The sequence below is a fragment of the Taeniopygia guttata genome, chromosome 3, assembly GCF_048771995.1.
Source record: "Taeniopygia guttata chromosome 3, bTaeGut7.mat, whole genome shotgun sequence".
NCBI classification, from domain to species: domain Eukaryota; kingdom Metazoa; phylum Chordata; class Aves; order Passeriformes; family Estrildidae; genus Taeniopygia; species Taeniopygia guttata.
In genome coordinates this window covers 108,096,905-108,116,485 of record NC_133027.1, presented here as the reverse complement: position 1 = coordinate 108,116,485, position 19,581 = coordinate 108,096,905, and the positions used below count along the sequence as shown (strand labels likewise).

Sequence of the window (19,581 nt, the reverse complement as noted above, 5' to 3'; positions counted from 1 at the left end):
CCTCTGCTTAAAGTTGTTTTGGATCACAAGCATGCGAGTATCTGTTTTCTCCCCACTCGTCTTCCCTTCTTTAACGATATTGAAGGACCAGATAAAGCTTAGAGATGGGACCTGCCACAGCTGTTGTCACTGTATTTGTCATGGCAAATACAAAGTGTGTGTTTGGAGCTCCATTTCTAGTCAGTGAACTGACTGAATATTTTATGGATGCTGCAAAAAAATCCAGGCCCAAGCTAATGGCAGCATTTGGGCAATTTTTATCTCAATTCAGAATCCTTTAACAGTTAGTAGAAGGGAAATGATGTGAGAAATTATACAGCTTATCATCGAGCATGTCTTAATGATAGTTGCTGAAGTACCTTACTGTTCTGGAAGACTGTTTCTTAATTTCCAGTACAATATCTAGGATTTGAAAACCAGAGACTTTTAAAGTACATGCATTTAGGGAAGGGGAAAAAAGCCAGTGCTGCAAAGTAGCCTGCAGCTTGGAACCTTTCAGATCCACACAGCATGATGATGTCAACAGTGCCAGGATTACCTTCCCTCTGTGCATCTCCTCTCCTTGGTCTTCGCTCTCCCTCAGCATCTTCTGCCAGTGCTCAGAAGCTGCTGTAGTTCACTTGGATTTGGTTGTCATTTTCTCCTGTTAATTCAAGCCAGTTTTCCAGTACTGTCAGCCACCTGAGCAGGTTTGGGGTTTCCCTGCTATCCTGTTTTTATTTCCTGGCAGGGGACGTGCTCGTGCACATTCTCCTCTGGCTCAGCAGGCACAGATGTCTCTGAGCATAATGCCAGCTCAGGGCAGAGATCAGCAGAGGCTTTGAACTTGCTCCCTCCTTTCATTGGAAGTAGCCTGGATGTGATGAGCTTCCAGCCAACATTGCAAAGCTCAGCTTTCCCCCGCCCCCGGCTTCTCCAGTGTGAGAGTGGAGGTGTGTGGGAAGGAGGGAGTTGTCATTGTAAAGAATTGTTCAGGAGAGTGGGGAATTACTCATTTCCTAGTTTACTGGTGAGGATCTGCCTTATGTATTGCTACACCTAGGATGTATTTTTAACTCTCCTGTGGTAACTATGGCATACGTACAGATGGACTTACTGAAGGATAGATAAAACATACTACGAATTACACAGACTGTGCACAGGGATGCTAGGAATGTGGCTGGCTCTAGAAGTATCTAACTTGCAGTCACTCATGTTTTTTTAAATTGAGACAATACTAGATAGTCTGGTTTCTTTTTTGTCTTTTTTTTTTTTTTTCCCCGTTTTTTTGCCTATATGCTTGTAAAGGATAGGTTGAAATCAGGACTTTACGTAGCAGAGGTATCAGTGGGCTGCTTCTGAGGCCAGACCAGTCCCATCTGTAAAGGACAAAGGCTGCTCACTGCATGGTTGTTCTGAGCTATTCAAGGATGGAAAACGCAAGGAATCATAGAGGTGAGCTGCAATTTCTGAAGATCCCTTATATCTTCTTCTGGTGCTTTTCTTTCCCTATTACTCAGATTAAGTCCATGCCTGGTGAAGTCCCATTCTGGGCAGAGAACTGTCTTGTAGGATAAGCAGCAGGAGGGGGAGACAGGGTAATGAGTTAGTAAAGTATATTGCTTTGGTGCTGTCTGCAGCTTGTGCCATTAACATTGCATTACTTGTGACATTAACATGGCACTCCTGCAGCTCCATGTTCAGAGAACCCCTCTGTTCCATGCTCTAGTGATGCAGGGGATCATGGAATTTGTGAATGTTTGCCTGCTTCTCTGAGAGCTGTGCCCAGGATGCTCTGATACAGGAAATATCCACTAGGTACTGAGTGGAGAATACACACCTCTCTGGGCTATCTATGCTTTCAAAGCTAAAGATTCCTGCAAAATGCCTCTTAGACACTGTTCTCACTATGCCTAGATGTAAAGACTGCTTTTAAAAAAAGTGTATTAGAAGAAAAGGCACTCAAAATTGACCACACAATGATTGAGATGATTGTAACGTGGATACTTAGTTAATATTTGTTCTCCTAAAATACAATCAGGTGAACAGACCAACATGTATTGAACACATATTTAAGTCCAAATTTCAATACTTACACCTGAAGTAATAGCAAAGGGTGCAGAACAGACCTGTGCAGTTTTACTGAGTCCTTTCTGCTTTGTCAGTGTGAGTTTTAATGGGAATACTTGCTCTTGTTTTGTTCATGTCTTTTTAGGGGAGGCCAGAATCACTGGAACTCTGCAGGGGAAAGCTAAACCATGTTATTCTTTTCTAATTCAGAGCCCTGCATATGTTGCGTGGTACCACTGAGGTAACTCCTTTTCCATCAAGTCATCCTGCAGTGGTACCTTGTTTATCTTTAATTATGTGCTGTTTATTAACAGAAAACAGTGAAAACAATCAGCTGTTCAGGGAACAGGAGTAAAATTACTGAAGCAAAACAGTTGAAAATTTTCAAGCAGATAGGTTGGGTGCTGGAAATTGTATTTCACATACACATACTGTTTAAATTTTCAAGGAAAGTTTTTGAACCTTTTTTAAATTTGACAAGCCAAAAGCATCTTGTTCCAATTATAATTTTAGATGTTGCATACAATCTAAGTTGGTACAAAGCATTTTGAAAAGCAATTTCAGTAATTAATTTTGCCATTTTTTTCTATTTTTAGTTACATAGCAAACTTGAATGTTTTGACATCTTCCAGAGAGGATGAAAAGTCTGTTTTGAAGTTTGTGTGGCCTGAGGTTGGTCAGTATCTTATGTGAGATCAGCACCCTTCATAGCTGGGTGGAGGAGTTAGATTGCAAGAGTTAAGACAAAACAGAGAAATAAATATTCACATTGAAGCTGCACAGCCTGTCTATTTTAGCCTTGGTTGGGCTTTAATGGATGGCTGTTTGAGTGTGCCTACCTCTAGCTGCACTGAACCAGAGCAATGTTAAAATTTGCAGTGCAGAGTCTTGGTTCTTCATCATCATTGGACTTCCCCACATGGTGGAAGTTTTGAGTTTTGATCAGCTATTACTGATACAGATATTTGATATTGATACTGATACAGATATTCAAAGAGGTTTCAAAAAAGACAGAATTGATCAAAACACAGGGAAAAGCAGATTAGAACACCCAGCCACTGAGGGCCAAGATCATTGGCTTCATTCTATATGTTTAGAATACAGTAGCTAAGAGGGAATAACCTTGTTGCTGTAAAAAAAGAGAAGTGGTACATTACCTGATAGGTCTGGTTTTCAGTGTCTGAGATCTGAGATTTCAGTGTCCAGCCCTCTTCAAAGTGGTAAGTGGTGAAAAAGGAAAAGCAGGAATGGTTCCTCCTCGTGGGCATGAATTGAGGCATTTGGGCACTGTCACTCTTTGGGGACTAAACTGCTAAGAAGTAAATTGTGGGTCCTACTTCATTTTCTGGTCTGCTCCTGGCACAATGCTGAAATGTCACTGGCTGGATCTGTGATGGCACAATGAAAATTATTGAAGCAGTAATTTGTCACACAGGTCACTTGAATATCCTTAATAAGAAGCTTCTAGCATATGACTAAGAGAGAAGAAAGTGGCAATATTTGCTTCTTTATATTCAACTGCTGTTTCCCAAATGAAGTAGTAAATTGATAAGACCTTACCATGAGCTAGTCCTCCCTGGAGTAGCACCCTCTGCTATCTCAGAGTAATTATGATCTTTACTGTTACATGCATATGTAGATGTGCTGAGGACCAAGGTGTGCAGCACACACAGCAAGAGGGGCCACCTGATGGTAAGAAAGTCAACCTGAACTGGAGAGGCCAATTCCCCAGAGGGCTGTGCAGCCCTCCAGACACCTCACCAGGGTGGAGAGATGGGCACAGAGGAACTGTCTGAGATACAAAGGGAAGTGCAGGGTCCTGCACCTGGGGAAAAATAACCCCATGGACCAGCACAGGCTGGGGCTGACCTGCTGGAAAGCAGCTCTGTGGAGCAGGACCTGGGGGTCCTGGTGGACAACAAGCCATCCATGAGCAGCAGTGTGTCCTATGGCAAGGAGGGCAGTGCTGGCCTGGGCTGCATTAGGAACAGCACTGCCAGCAGATCTAGGAGGTGATCCTGCCCCTCTACTCAGCCCTGGAGTGCTGTGTCCACTTCTGGGCTCCTCAGTACAAGAGAGACACGGAGCTCCTGATGGGTCCAGTGGAGGGTAACAAAGATGATTAAGGGGCTGGAATATCTTTCTTACCAGGAAAGGCTGAGGGAGCTGGGGCTGATCAGCCTCGAGCAGAGACCCCTGAAGGGAACTTCACCAATGTCTATCAGTGTCTGGAGGGAGAAGCCAAGAGGCTGGAGCCAGGCTCTGCTCCATCTGAGCAATAGGACAGGAGGCAATGGGCAGAAACTGGAACACAGCATTTCACCTGAATATGAGGAAGAACTTCACTGTGCACAGGAACAGATTGCCCAGAGAGGTTTTGGAGTCTCGCTTGTTGGAGATATTCAAGAGTTCTTCCAATGTGGTCTAGGATGACCGTACTTGAGCAGGGAACTTGAACCACTGTGGTCCCTTCCAAACTTACCCATTCTTTGATTTTGGTTCTGTAAATGGGAAGACAGAGGGAGGGAAGCATTGCAGTATGCTTGAGTCATGTATCATCTCACTGGCATTTGCTTAACAAGCCTTATTCTGAAATGTAGTTTTCGCTTTGCCCTGATTTCAAATTCTTAAAAAAAAATCCTTTTAGAAAAAATTAGGCAGAGGTTAATAGTAGCTTTGCTTTGAAATCTGCTTATGCTTTACATAACATAAAAGCCTGCCTGTCTAGGTTGGATGTCTGCTTAGTTCTGTGCCACTTTGTATGAGCATAACAAGCAAGACTCAGTTTTAAACAACAGAAGGTCAACTGAATTCTAGTTAATCCATTTATTTCAATTTGCAAAAAGTGGGAGAGAAAAAGATAAATCAGTGCAGAACGGGAGGATGATCCTCAAATTGTAAACTTCTCATGTAAATTCAGAGTTCAAACAGAGGAAAATTTAGCCTGTTCATCCACAGTCTCTTCTTTGGGATCAAGTACAGCCTTGTCCTATTCCAAAGGAGAGAGTTTTCCTCATTGTGACCAGCACTGTGGCCAGCAGACAGCATCTATCAGATCTTGTAGCAGCCACAAGGAACACTTCATCTTGTCAAGTAAGTGAAACTGGCCATAACGGTCTGCATAGAAGATTCCTGGGTGTTGGGCTTCTTCTTCCCCACAGCCTCTCTTTCTTTCATTCATGGGAAAACCTTTCTGGATGGAGGACATGCATTGTAGCTGGAAATTAGTCTGTGTTTGGCCAGTTCAAGTGTTGCTCTGATGCCACCTGCTACTGAGGTAAAACATTCTATTCCTCTGAGATCAAATGGGGTGCCAAGCAAAGACAGCCACAAAGATTTTGGTTACACAACTGTCTCTTTTAAAACCAGCCTGAATCACTTGGCACAGCACCACACCATGTATATATGTTTGCAGCCCAAAATATATTAGTTTGCATAGCTGCCAAACTGCATGGCACAGTCACACCTAGCGAGCTCCCTGCTTTCACTTCTAGTTCATTGTCATTATTGTTGCTTTTCAGAGTAATCTCTGGGCTTGGAGAAATATCTGTAGCTTTGTTTCCTACAGAGAAAATGCTAGTTTGAATGCTTCTTTCTCAAGAAAGATATAAGGCATCACTGAGTCAAGGGTTTTCTACCCGTTCTGTTCAATAGACTTCAGGTGAGAGCCTAAATCTGCTTGTGTTCTACTTTCTTTCTACTTTAACCACTCTTATATTACTTCCTATGTACAATTTCTTGGCCCTTGGCAGCACTTGAGAAAAGTTCCTGTTAATATTGAACATGACTGTGTTCACTAGTGTGCTGATGACTCTTCTGTATCACCAGGAGAGGATGCTGAGAAAGATGCCTGGAGACATCCCCCTCTTTTCATATTTCAAATTCATATTTACTTATACTCTGTTTACAGTGTCTAGGGATACCTTAGCTTGCATGATCTGGCTCATATTTGAGACATTTTGAATCGATTTTGAGAGGAAACTGTGTAAATTATCTTTTATTACCTAACCCTAAATGTGATGCTTCTTTTTTGGTTCCTGGTGGTACGTCTAAAATGAAACAAACAACAGCAATATCAGCAACTGAAATGAACCAAAGATTTGTGCTTTAGAGACCTGGGCAGCAGATTACTCTTACTTCTTTTATCCTCTGTATGCCTATAGATTTTTCTTCACCACTCAGAATTTGTTCCTTTTCGTTTTATTGGCGATAGATGCCACAGAGCAGAGCTCAGCAATTTTTTCAAGGATGCTTTGCTATACTGCATTTTCTGTCCCTAGATGGAAGTCAAACGCATTGGCAGAAATTTTGCAGAGCCCCAAAGATTTCCTTCATGAGGAAGGAACTGGATGCAGTTTAGCAAAGGTGGTGGCATGGCTCTGTCTGAGTCTGGTGATCAGTGGGTGCCAGGAGCCATCCCTGTCATTCCATAGGTGCTGTAGTTCCCAGTCCCTGTACCTGATTCAGTATTTGTCCATGTGAGATGTTTGGTATCCAAGTGTGGTGGGATGGCCCAAAGTCCCACCAGTTGCTCACTCACTCTCCTCCTTAAGAGGACGGGAAGAGAGAATAGGAATTCTCATTCTCAGGAATGAGAAAGTTTATGTGTAGTAATGAGGACAGGGAGATCAATTTCAGTTACCATCATGGGCAAAACAGGCTAGACTTGAGGAAAATGGAATTAATATATTGCCAATTAATTATGTATTTAATTAATTCTTTGGGTACTGGAAGACAAAAGGCTAACACTAAAACACTCAGAGAAAGCATCTTTCCTTCCCCCTTTTCAAGGCTCATTTTTTCTTGTTATCACTACAGGTTATTTCCCTTGAGCAAGGCAAAGAGGACTGGGCTTATGGTCAGTGTGGAGCAGTTCAGCCCTGCTGCTCCCTTCTTGTCACACCTCCACTCTGGTGTGGGTCAGTGGTGGCACTGGGCCCTGTGCTGAGCTCCACATGGAGCAGCAGCCTCAGGAGCAGACAGGATGCTCAGTGCCTGGGGACTGCCCTGGCCCTTGTCTCAGTGGCCAGGTGTCAGTGTGAAGGTGCTCAGCACATGGCACCATATGGCTATCAATAATAAACCATTTTAAATATCTCAAAAGCAGTGCTGTGATGACAGCCCAAGTAATTAATTACATTACTTTTAATAGACCCTTCGAACAGCGCCAAGTCAGTGACATCTGCTACGGTGTGGAAGTACCTTCAGGGAAGAACATTTTTAATACAGTGATACCTCAAAAGGCTGGCCATAGATTGGCTGAAAATGGCCATGCAGAGGATAAAATGTTTTAGCAGACTGTTAAGCTCTTCTGCTTATTGCTCAGCCAAAAAAATGACCATTCACCCACTTACTGGTGGATGATTTAATTGCAATCTGCTTCTAAAAGCACATAACCCGTCTGCCTAAGATGCATTCTGCACTTCTTGGAGAGGCCCATGTTCTGCACCTTATTTCTGGTTTTTTTTTTTCATATTATTGCTGTTTTATCATAGTATTGCTCATTTTAGCATAGTTGTCTTTGACCCCCAGGCCAGGAGAGTCCTCACCCTCAGCTCATGCAATCTTGCTCCAGAGCAATAAAGATGCCTGACTAACAGCAGCAGAGTACGTGGAGCTGGAGTTTTCATAGAAACATCAATTCACTTTCTGCTCTGGTTCTCTTGGGGAAACAATGCAGAGGATGTTATTAAAATAGAGTTTGTTTATTGACCTTCTCTAATTTCTGTGTTCATAAAATAATCCTGTTTATTAACAAGTAATCTTTAGCTGAGATGCACTGTGTTCTTTGAAACATTTTGTGCAGAATTCGTGGATCGAAGCTGGAGAAACTGAATACCAGGGAATTAATTTCAGAGGATATGATCTCATAATCTCACTATTTATCTCTGGAGATAGAGAGGTTTTGGCTGGCAGCTGCAACCCTAGAGATAAGTGCATTTGAAGGAAATTGAGCATTTAAAAAAAATACACTTACTATATTACATTTTTATGCTTGTGTCAAGTCTCAGAGTTTGGATTAAAGACCAGGTTTGTTCTTGTTTTAGTGTTTGTACCTGGCCCACTCCTATTCAGTGGAGTTAATGTGGAAATAAATAGCAACCTTACTTTATGATCCTGCTCCAGTAAAGCTCAGGAGGACTGGTGGAAATGCAGCTTCCAAGGGTCTCTTTCCAAGACTCTTTTCATGGCTGTCTGCACCAAGAACTCTGTGCTGCAGTGGCGGTGCAGGGCTGGCAGAGCTGGCTTCATTTCTCACAACAGGGGACTTGTACATCTGATATTTCTTTTCTAGAGCCATTTTGCAGCCCCTTCATTCTTTGTTAGCCATGGTGACTCACTGATTATTCTGTGCTTTGGAAATGGAGAGAGAGAGAGCAAGGGTGTCCTATGCCAGGTGGAAGTTTTTATTGTTTAAAAATGTCACCATGTAGAAAATAGTGGAAAAGTTGTGCAAGAGCAGCATGGAGGCAAGGGAGGGATTGTTCAGTAGATCTTTTTTATCTCTGTGGCATGGAAATAGAGAGCTGGCAGCAGTGTTCCAGTGGCTGGAAATCTCCAAGGTAATTTCTAAGATTTGCTGATGGCTTACACGGAAATTGGACAAATAATTTTACAAAACAGTACTTCCCAGCTAATTCCTCTTCTCTGTATGCTGTTTCCTCAGTAAATGGCTGTTCTTTCACCAAGATTTACTTATTTGGCTGCATTGTTTGTACAATCTTCTTTTACACATTATGTGCCTAAATTTCAGCTATTTCCAAAGGACTCATGATTTCCCCTGACATTAGCTAAACCAGCTGGAGTTCAGTATCTGAAAAAGGAGGCTTGTTCTGTTCCTTTAAAGCAGCAAGCAAAGACTCAGCCTCCAGCATTTAAATCCAGAGCCAAAGTTAGGTCAGTTAAGCACTCAGGTAGGTGGGTAGGCAATGCCACTACTCAGATTCCTGGGGCTGCTCTCATATTTGAAGTTAGATGTGTCTATCTGTCCTGCTGAGCTGCAGCCAGTGTCCCAGAAGCTCAGGTGGAATGAGCACTTGGATGCCAATGGGCCAAGCTACCCCTTGTGGAAATTATCCTGACATAGGCTGAGCTGGACCCCTCAGAGGAGCAGGGGTTCAACCTTAATTCCACTTTATTCACCCCACGTGCAGGGAGCAGACAGGAACTCTGGTGAGTGGGAATAGTCTGGCAAGGACATGCAGGACATCTGCAGGAATTAAGGCTGAGGATTTGATAGTGAGGCCTTTAAGGAAGCAAGAACTTTGTAAAAGGGACTGAAAGCCTCGGGCTGGGTTGGTAGGTCCCAGTTTTGGGAAGAGACATTAGGGAGTAGTGTTTAAGTTCAAGGTGCAGAGCACGATAAAATAGTGGCTCCTGGGGCCCACAGTGTGTGGGTTACATAATGCTGCTGATGCTGGCTTTCCTGCCAAGAAGGAGGAAAACTCTTCAACCTGGATGAAGACTGATGTGGTTTTTTTTTTCTTTTTCTTGGACTTTTGTTCTGAAATCTATAGAACATTAAGTCATCTCAGCTGGGTCATGACCCTGTGATGAGAAAATCTGATATAAATGAGCCTATGACTAAGCTGAATAATCCCTTCCTTGAGGAAAACTTCCCAACTTCTGTCTGTTTAGTGTAGTTATAGTGGATGTAGTGATCTTGCTCTGCACCCACTGCTGTGTGAAGCAATCCCACCACCTCACATATCTAAAGTTATGATAGGATAAGTGGGAATGAAAGGAATGCAGGCCACCTTGAAATGCTGATCTCTGCTGAGGTGTTTTGCATGTTGCAAATCACAGTCAGATTTTCAAAACCAGGAGAAGAAAGAGCAGCACCAGCACAACACTTGCAAGAAGGGCTGTGCCAGACACTGAATGTGTTCTCATTCACAGGCACACCATGAGTGAGAAGTGTTGCCTGAGATTACAAGATGAGATTCAACAGGTGTTAATAAAGGAAAAAGAGATAATTAAGCCCCCTTTTTGATGAACCTTTGCCTGCCACTGACTTCATCATGTGAGCCTAGGACTTCTCAGCTGTTGTAGCTGAAGTGCTGCAGCTGCCCTCAGCACAGATTAATGTGTGAAGAACAAGGGGGAGCCACCTCATACCTGGGGGAAGAGTGTTGGTGCATCTGTCAGAGGTTGGCAAAGATTAAATTCTGACAGCAAACACCAGAGAGAGGAGACTGGTAAAAGGCTGTCTTCTCCTTTGCTTTCTGATTGCCCACCAGGTTAACTGAAATGCTTGAAGGTTTTTGCTGATGTTCACTAATTTGTTGAATTCCAGAAGTTTTCCCATCCTAGATTGGAAGAAGCAGAGCTCTTGTGTGTGTTGCAAGCATGATTTCAATGAGTGTTTCCTTTTATTTTCACTTTGGCAGTCATAGGCCTATGGGCTGCTCTGTAACTGAAGTAATGCATTCAAGTATTAAAATCCTCTCTGAAAAAGAAAAATCACCTCGAACTAAGTAGATTTTATTAAAACTGCACAAGTTAGGTTTTATAATGGGCTATTTCAGTGCCCATTGGAATCCATAGAAATTTTTCAACTGATTTTGGTGACTACTGATGAGATGAAGTAGTCAGCTTCATTGAAAACCTGGGGGAGACTGGTGATGGTGCTATATATTAAAGCTGTGAACAAAAACCATTTACTCTTGCTAGCATCAGTAAATGGGGGAAGAGGTTTTTTGGTGTTTTTTTGGGTTTTTTTTAGTCTTTTTTATAGTGAAAGAATATAAAGGTAAGGAAGAAAGAGGCCCTGGAGCAAAGAGAAATATGAGAATGAGTCAGAGCTTTCAGCAGGACCTGACTCTGGCTGGGGTTTTCATCTCAAAATGAATACAGTGTGCAGAACAATTAATGAAATCAAGCTTACATGCAAAGTAACCAAAGTGGGGGAATTTGATACAAACAATGGCTTAATTTTTTGATCTGCAAAATGAAATGTGACAAACTTTTAAAGAAATGCCGTCATCCTTATTTCAGTACTAAGTGCTCTGTGGGAGGTGGAGCACAGATGAAATCATAGTCTGTGGATGTCAAGGGTCCGTTTTTGAGTGTGCCAGAGGTGATAATGAGGTTAAACTCCACGTGGAAAAAGGAGTGATTCAAGGGAGCTGAGCTACAATGCTGCTTTCTGCACCATGTTCTGTGTCCTGCTCAAAGGTCAGCTGGAGCAGCAGACCTGGGGGAAAAGCAGCAAGTGAAAGCCAGTTTCTCTTTGCCCTGATACAAAGTAAGAAAGGAAACTTTGCCCTCTTCATCTCAGTTTTTCCACAGTGGCACTGCTTTGGCAAAGAAGAAACAGGTATATAGAAATCTGGTGGTTTGGGTTTTTTTTTTTTTGTGAGATGTAAAATTTTATTGATGGTTTTTGCCTCCACGTGCAGAGAGCTCCACATCTTTGCTAAGGCACAGTGGAGTCAGGAAGCTCTATGCTAAGGTGGAGGTATCCTATGCAGAGATCTGTCACTATAGGGTTTAAAACACTGCATAAGGTAAAGATTATTTCCTGAACAAGCAGCAGTTTTGGGTTACAACAATATGACAAAGACATGAAAAAAATTTCTTCTGACTTTAATTGAGGAGGTAATTGCTAAGCAGAAAGAAATGGAATTACTGTTTTCCTTGTGTTTTACCTTCTTCGTTGGCACGTCTCCAAAATCTGCTGATACAAAGATAAATCTGCCTCTTTTTTTTTTTTTTTTTTTTTTTTTTTTTTTGAGAAAGCCATAAGTAAATCTAAATCATTTATTTGGCTATGCATTGCCACTCCACTCAAATTCCTTTCTGAAGTGATGAATATACAAGGAACTTGAATCGAGTGTGGAGGAATAAATGCTGCAATAATTTAAAAGGAGGAGAAAAACCTGCAAGGCATGCTGAGCTGCTATTTTCCAACTTATCAGCTAGTTGTTGGGTTTTCTTTTTTCCCTAAGGCTGTTGGATTGGTTTCCTCTGTTGTTCCTTTCTCTGCCTGCTGGAGGATGAAATGAGCCCTGGTGAAAAGTAGTCTATGGCTTTAAATCCTATGCTATGGATTGAAGTGGATCTTCATTTGTGCTTAGACTTGGTGCCAACCATTTCCCAAGAGAATGTAATTCATTAAAAAAATATACAGCTTTATTTCTATGTTTTATGCACACTGGGTAATGTTCAGTCCAAACTACTGTTTTAGCACAATGAAGGAAAGTTTTGTTCTTCATTAACGCCCACAACTTAATCAGTGTTTGTGGATATAGTATCTTTTATTTCCTCTGTTTCTCTATTTTAACCCACCCATATTAGATGAATGATTTTTCCATTTCCCTTCTTAAGTTCTTAGTTTTCCACCAGGCACTGTGGTGTATGAATGTGACAGAACAGGAGGGAGTTGCCAGGCACAGCCTCATGGGGGAAAAAAAATCCAATTCCTTACCTTTTGTTTACCAGTATGATGTTTTTCAGACAGATCCCTAAGTATTTTTTCTAAATTTCTCCTTCATTAACTTGTTCATTCCATTCTGAGGGACAGAAAATTTCACATAGGTGTGGCCTATCTGCCATCAATGGGCCAAGGCCACCCCACTCAAAAGTACATAACCCCACACCAATTTTCATATACTGTTCCACTTTCTTCCTAATTGTCTAGTCCAGAAAATACTTCCCAACAGCTCAAGATCAAAAAGTGGAATGCAGTTTATAGCCAAGACTCAAACTGAGAGAAACCTATGGGTCTTTTGTGCAGGAAATGTGAAATGCTGCGTGGTCCCTTCCCTAATTATCTCTGTGACCCCAGTTGTGTGATCTTGTGTAAGTGATATATAGATATATATAAAAACACACACACATGTATTACTTTCCAACAGAAGTGATGAGATGTGAGCTTTTGGGGGAATGTAGGCAGGCAGTCCTCTAAGACCTACTTGAGTAGTGCAGACAAAAGCTGGCTCTCAAAATTCATGTTTTCAGCTTTTCCATCTGCAGAAGCTTGGTCTTGTTCTGAGGTAGGATAATCACAGAAACCAAATTCAGCTTATCCAAAAAACCTAGCACAGGGCAAACAGCAAAAGTGGATGCTTCCTTTCCCCAGACCCCTCCTGGCAGGGGAGACCATAGCTGCCTCCCTGTGCCCTGCTAGGAACAGAGAATTGACTCACTGCCACTTGAAATATCTCCATGCTGATGTCACCCAGAACCCAAAGTGTATTACCTCTGCATTAATTGAAATGTAGCTTTCAGCAGCCCTTATAAACGTGCTCAGCTGCAGTGTGAAAGCATTTGTTTCCAGTGGAGATCCTGATAACTGGTGAGATTCAGCAGCGCTGCCTGACCTTTGGTCATCGGCTTTCAGCTTGGCTTGCTGCCCTGCTGGGAGGAGGAAGGGAAAGTTCTTCCTTATAAAAGCCAAGTTCATGTCAGTGTCTCCTGTTAACATTTAGCTTCTTTAGCTAAAAACAGAGATTTAAAACACCCTTTAGACTGAATTGCCTGTCTCCTTTTCCTAGTGATACTCATAGCTCAGAAGTTATGACTTCATTTTTAATCCATATGTGACTTAAATTTTGATGAATATTGCAGCTGCTGCATTTCCAAGTTTGCCTGTCTCCCAGCTTTCCTCTCATTTCACCTCAAAAACTGCCTTGATATTTTCCTCAAGGCTGCCAAAGTCAACTTTACCTCCTCCTTGGAACCTCCTTAGCCCCACTGTTTAGGGTCAAAACCTCTTGCTGGCTGCTGCCCAAAGGCAACCCTGGCTGTGCTCCCCCAAGGACTGGCAGGGAAAGAGGCAGCAACCCTGCAGGCTGCTGCATGCTTGTGCAGTCCTTGCACTTGTGAGAGAACCAGGGCTCTCATGCCTGCAGCTCCTTCAGGATTCGTTCCCATTCATCCTCCCTTGGTGCTTTTTCTGATCGTTCTTCATGGCAGGAGGGTCAACTGACACCTGTTCAAATCTTGGTTTTAGATTGCTGTCTGCTATATGACCTGGTTCCTCCTCTGACTTTGGAGCAATTTGTGCAATCTGAGCTTGACTCCTTGCATTTCTCTGAAATCACTCTGATTTATCCTGATTACACAAAACCCCTGTAGCCTGTGCCACTGGTTATGTAGCTCAGTACTAGTGGAACAATAGCAGATAAGCATGTTTGGCTTCCACCACACCCAAAACCAATACAAAAATGAAAAATTACTAACAATTACTAAGGCAAACTTAAAAAAAAATGAAATGCAGAAAGGGAGCAGAAAGGTCACAATATTTAAAATAAAAGCAAATAGAATTCACAAAATTAATGCATCCCATGACCTGCAAAGGCAGCTGCCTATATTGAACTTTCATGGTGCACTGCACTACTACACTGCAGGTAAATAACCACAACCTCAGGGCAAGGGCCCATTCAGGAATATGCTAATTTTACACTAAGCCATTGTTAACAGGCAAGATTTAATAGCAGTGACTTTTGTTGGTATCTAGTCTCCTAAATAAATCTCAAATAATTTTGATTTGTCTTGTTAGTGGATCAGTTCAGTGTTTCAGAAATGGGGGAAGGAGTGACTGAGTTAGCCCTGGTATGAATTTAGAAATGTAATAATTTTCCATTTTTGCAAATGTCTTTGCTATCCACTTTAATGGTATATATTGGATCAGCTTTGTTGTAACACATCAAAAGACATTTTGCATTTTTCCTGAGCCAGGAATTCTTTGGAAACCTTTGTTTTGAATTAATCAAATACATACCACTGATTCATAGTTTCCTAGAGAGCACCACATTTTGATCTGGCATGAACTGATACAATTCTATTGACTTTACCACTGCTGCTTAATTTTTACAGTAGCACACCTAAGCGATATTTGGTATTGTACTTATGAGAAGAGGCTTGCAAAGATCACCTGCCTGGGAATCTCCTGCCTTTGTGGCCCTTCCCTTGGATTTTGCCACCAGTCTTGGGTTGTGGACCTCACTCTCAAAAAAGGAAAATCCAAGGACATTCAAATTCTGGATTTAGAGCCATAATAGGTCAGTGAGCCGGTCAGAATCTGACATATTGCATATTGATGTGTTCTGGTGAGTTCACATTTTCAATGTGTGCTCACAGCAGCTTTGCTCAGTAGCTCAGCAGTTCCTTCACTGGAACAGCCATGTGCCATCCTTGCCTAAGGGGGGTTCTGAGTAGAAGCTGGAGTCTGACCCGAATTTTAATGGTTTAAGCCATGGTAAGACTCCACTTAGAGCCACTGCCCTTTCAGTTGGCAAGAACATTTTGAAGGTCTGCAGCAAGAGAGCATTTAACAAGCCTCTGCTGAAATGAACACCAACAGATTGTAAATTGCAAAGTGCAGCGTAATTGAATCTGATCTCTGGCTTTTACAGACTGTAGTAATTGTAAATTGCCTTTCTTTTAAATATATGCCATTCCAAGGATGGCTTCTTCTTGAAACTGTGATCCGATGGTTTTTAAAAGCGTAATGATGTGAAAGTAACAGTAGCATGGAGTACCCTTGGTGCTGGTGGAGAAGGGTGAAGTGGGGACTTTGGGAGCTTCCTGCTGTGTCACTGGTATTAGAAAAGAAGTCCTACACTGTAATTAACAGCTTAGCAAACATCAACTCGTCCTTGAATAGCCACAGCCTGCAGCCCAAATATCAGTGCCCTGTTTGGATTCCAGGGGCTGTCCTGGGTACACTCTGCACACCTCCTTAATCCCAGCCTCTGGCTGAGCACTGCCTCAGCACTTCTCTCTACAATGCAGGGGGGTTTAAATTTGTCCTCAGACATGAAAACACAATGGTTTCCCTAATATTTTGTCCCTGTACGTGTAGGAGATGTAAAGGTAAGGCTGGAACTTAACAAAACAGAGTAAAACAGATGAAGTCAAGGTTTGACTTGCTGTTTGAAGTGCATGTTCCTTCTCCTCATATTCCCCTTTTCTGTCTCAATATCCTTTATTTTGTGACAGACATTTTAGTTGCCTAGGTATTGATTAAAGATTTCACAGAGAGCCACAAACAGATTTGAGGCCTGGAATCTTTAGCAGGAGAGCCTCAATGGAGATCTGATTTAGCTTTATCAGGAAGAAGATTAAAAGCTGACTTGCTCAGCATAAAGTACCCTCATGGTAATATGGTACTACCAAAAAATGAATGGCTCAAGAGAATGTGTGGAGACTGGTGAAGTATGTCTCAGACATCTGGAACCTGAGGGTAAGTAAGCTCAAATTAGAAATTTGGCTTAATTTTGAATTTATTACTGAGAAAAACCTCTTAAGGAGTGATTGTTCATGTACTCTTCTTAAGACAAGGACTAATATATTTTCAGAAGACATGTTTTAGCCAGATATTTACTTAAATAGATGGTTATGTGGTTCTTTATGGGGTTGCTGAATTGAAATTAAGTACATTAGAAAGGGTGACTGTAGTGGTCCATTCTTGCCTTTAACTCTCTCACTTTATAACAGACCAATTTCTCACCTGCATGTGACAGGTAGGTGAATACTCAAAACTGGCTCTGGCCAGCAGCCATAAATTCTGGAAAGTTAAGGGTGGGATGGAGGGTAAGAGCTTCTGTGACTCTTTCTCCACATCTGCCTACTTTTTCCAAGGGGGGAAGAAACACTCACAGTGCTCTTACATGATGCTGCAGGTAGAGGTTGGTTATCACCTTCTCCAACTGTAACAACTTAAAAGTGGTTTTGTTGTCCTGGTTGTTGATGAGTCCATACCACCACTTCTGTCTGTTGTGAGCAAAAGGAAACTCCTCATTGTGAGGTGCTTTGGAGGGTCGCTATACAAGAAGCTGATCAGCACCTTCCTAGTTCTAAAGGCTGAGACTCTTTTGTATTTTCCAAGTAGCTCAAAGCTGCCATCCACCAGCTCTGTCTGCCACTCAGGGTGATTATGTTCTCAACTTTCCATTTAATGGGCTGGGAAGTGCATGAGCATTTGGACTGTGAAGACAATCATTACCTGCAACTGCACACTGCCAAGATACAGTTAACAAGTTGGGTTTCAGTTTCACATTTCATCTTGGCTGTAACTATTTGGACTAGCTGGGGCATTTTGCTCCATGTTTTTCCTTCAAGAAATCCATCTGCTGGTATCTTCTTACTTAAAAAAAACATATTTTGCCTGCAAGTCTCCAAATAGCCAATGCTTCCCCAGCTCCCACCTTTTTAAGGAAATACAGCTTGAGTAGCCATTTGTGCTGAGTAGTGGTGTTTGAAAAAGTGGGAATGTGTTACTGCAGTCATAGGGAAGGAGATGAGACCAGGTATTGCCCACTGCTTCCACTATGTCAGATGGAGGTGTGCAAACCTCTAGCAGCTGGGTGCTTTTAGCGAGGCACCTGAAATTAGAAACCACCTTTAATAAACACTGCATAAATAACATTAGTATGAGGGATTAAAAGAAGAGCACTGAAGGAATTTAAGGGCAAGGGGTTGATGGGTTCTCCTTACAACACTCCTTCAGACCTGTGACCAAATCCCACCATTTACCCTGCAGTATTACTTAATCTGCTGTGCCAAGGCAGTTGTCCCTTTTGGAAGAGGTAGCAGTTTCACATATGTACCATATTTTAAGAATGAGTGACTGGCTTTAAGGAATCAGTTTTAGTTACACCTAGGTAAATCTGCTAGCTAATAAATATAGTTAGCACTAACTTCTTTATGGATATTCAGAAGTTACTGCACATGCAGTCTGAGGGATTCTCCCTGCTTTTAACTATTTTTTTTTTCTATGCTCACGTCAGTGTTGGGATTCTCTGTTCTCTCAGAAAGGTAGAAGTAGCATTTGTTCTTCTTTCTAGGACACAACATTCTGCCTGCTTATTTCTCCCTCTGAATTCACAGCTAGGCTTCACCCAGGAGGCACTGATATAAATTATTTAATTTTATGTTTTGAAGGTTCCCTGTGATCATATACAACACATTCCATTTGAAAGTGTTTCTTGTAATCAAATTTCCTTTTAGCCTTTAAGCCATAAAGCTCCATTGAATGCACTTGGATAGAGCATACCCTTTCAAGTAACTTTTTTGTTAAGAACCTTAAACCAGATCTGTTTAACAGATGTTCAGTGGAGGTGGTCTCTGCTGCTTCTGTGGTAGTGCAGTGTTGTGACATTCTATGGAAAGGGACACTGCAAGCAGTTTGGAGCTGAGAGTGGTTAGCAATCTGTGGAACACAAGTCAGGGGCCTGCTGTGAATTCCTCTACAAAGCTGTTATGTGATCCTGAGGAAGTCGCATTGCCTGTTCATTCCTGCCTCTTCCCCGTGCCTCTCTGCTGACAGTACTCTACTTAACATGTTTCCCTTGGGAGGTAGTAAATAGACCATTTTAGGGTCCAAAACTGTAAATTTTTCAACTCATTTTATACTTGTACCTCACCAGTTGGATTAGACAAGACACACAAAGAGAAGAGTTTGGTCTTCACCTGTTGGTATCATACATTCTGAACCAGACTTACAAAGGAATTATCTCATGCATAAACAAGCCATAGACATACAACCTTGTGACTGTGTTTGCTCAACAGTGTGATTTTAAAAATCCAGCTCACTGTCTGCAGGCATTGTGTTAAATATGTCTTGCTCTAAATTATCGAGCACATTCAAGTGGACAATTACAAATGCCCATGAGAATATAAAATGTTACATGTTAGAAAATCTCTGCCTGAAGGAATAAAATTCCTTCATTTGATACTGATACTACAGACTGAAGGACTTTTTAGTTGGCAACTGACCAGTTCTGCTCAGAAAATTAATTTTTAAGTACTGCTTATTTATACCTTCTGTTTGTGTGCATGCAATTATTGTTTTGACTAACTATAGGTTCTTATGTTGCAAAGCAGTAATTGTGTTGATAAAGATCCCCAGAAAATATCCACTATGTGCAACTTTAAAAATCACGTTGAATGGTTTTAGAAATCCAAAAGTTTGCTTTTCTTCAAGTTTAATTACAGAAACCAACTGCTTAGACCTCCCCCAAATCAGTCTTTCCTTAATAATGTATAAAGATTCTGCTCAGTATCTATGTAATATATATATATATGTGTGTGAATATTTGTTTACTTAAATTGTTCATGGGAAATTTTATCTTCCTCATGTAATGTGACATGAAATATGGTCACCAACATGTGCCAGTAGGAGGAAGGCATTGATAGCTGCCCCAGCTTTCTCTGAAATGAGGTGGTATGCACCAGTACATACCAGTCTATATCTGCACAATCTGCCACAGAGAACACAACGAGCTTCATCTACAAAATGTATTTTACAGAGATTTCCATGGGGAGGGAAACACCTAAATACCTCAGGAGCTCTGGAATCCAACATGGCAATTCTGAGATTTTCCAGTGTTGTATTTTCTTCCTTTTGAAAGTGTAGCTGGGTGATTGTGCCTGTCTTTCAGACAAACAGCTATTCTGTCCAGCACTGCTGATCATCTGGGCAGCAGCGCTCACACTTGGCTCTGCTGTGCCATGCTGCAGCCAGGGATGGGCTCTTCTGGCTGTGATATCTTCCCTCTTCCCATCAATGCTGTCCCACTGTGC

General features: G+C 41.9%; 1 long non-coding RNA gene across 1 annotated transcript in view; it reads left to right on the top strand.

The window, feature by feature from the left end:
* The first annotated feature begins 700 nt into the window (after nt 1-700).
* LOC115494532 (uncharacterized) overlaps nt 701-19,581 on the top strand; it is a 49,193-nt gene continuing 30,312 nt past the window's right edge. Inside the window, exon 1 of the long non-coding RNA XR_012055336.1 lies at nt 701-1,434. This is a non-coding gene — a long non-coding RNA (uncharacterized lncRNA). The remainder of the gene's footprint in view (nt 1,435-19,581) is intronic.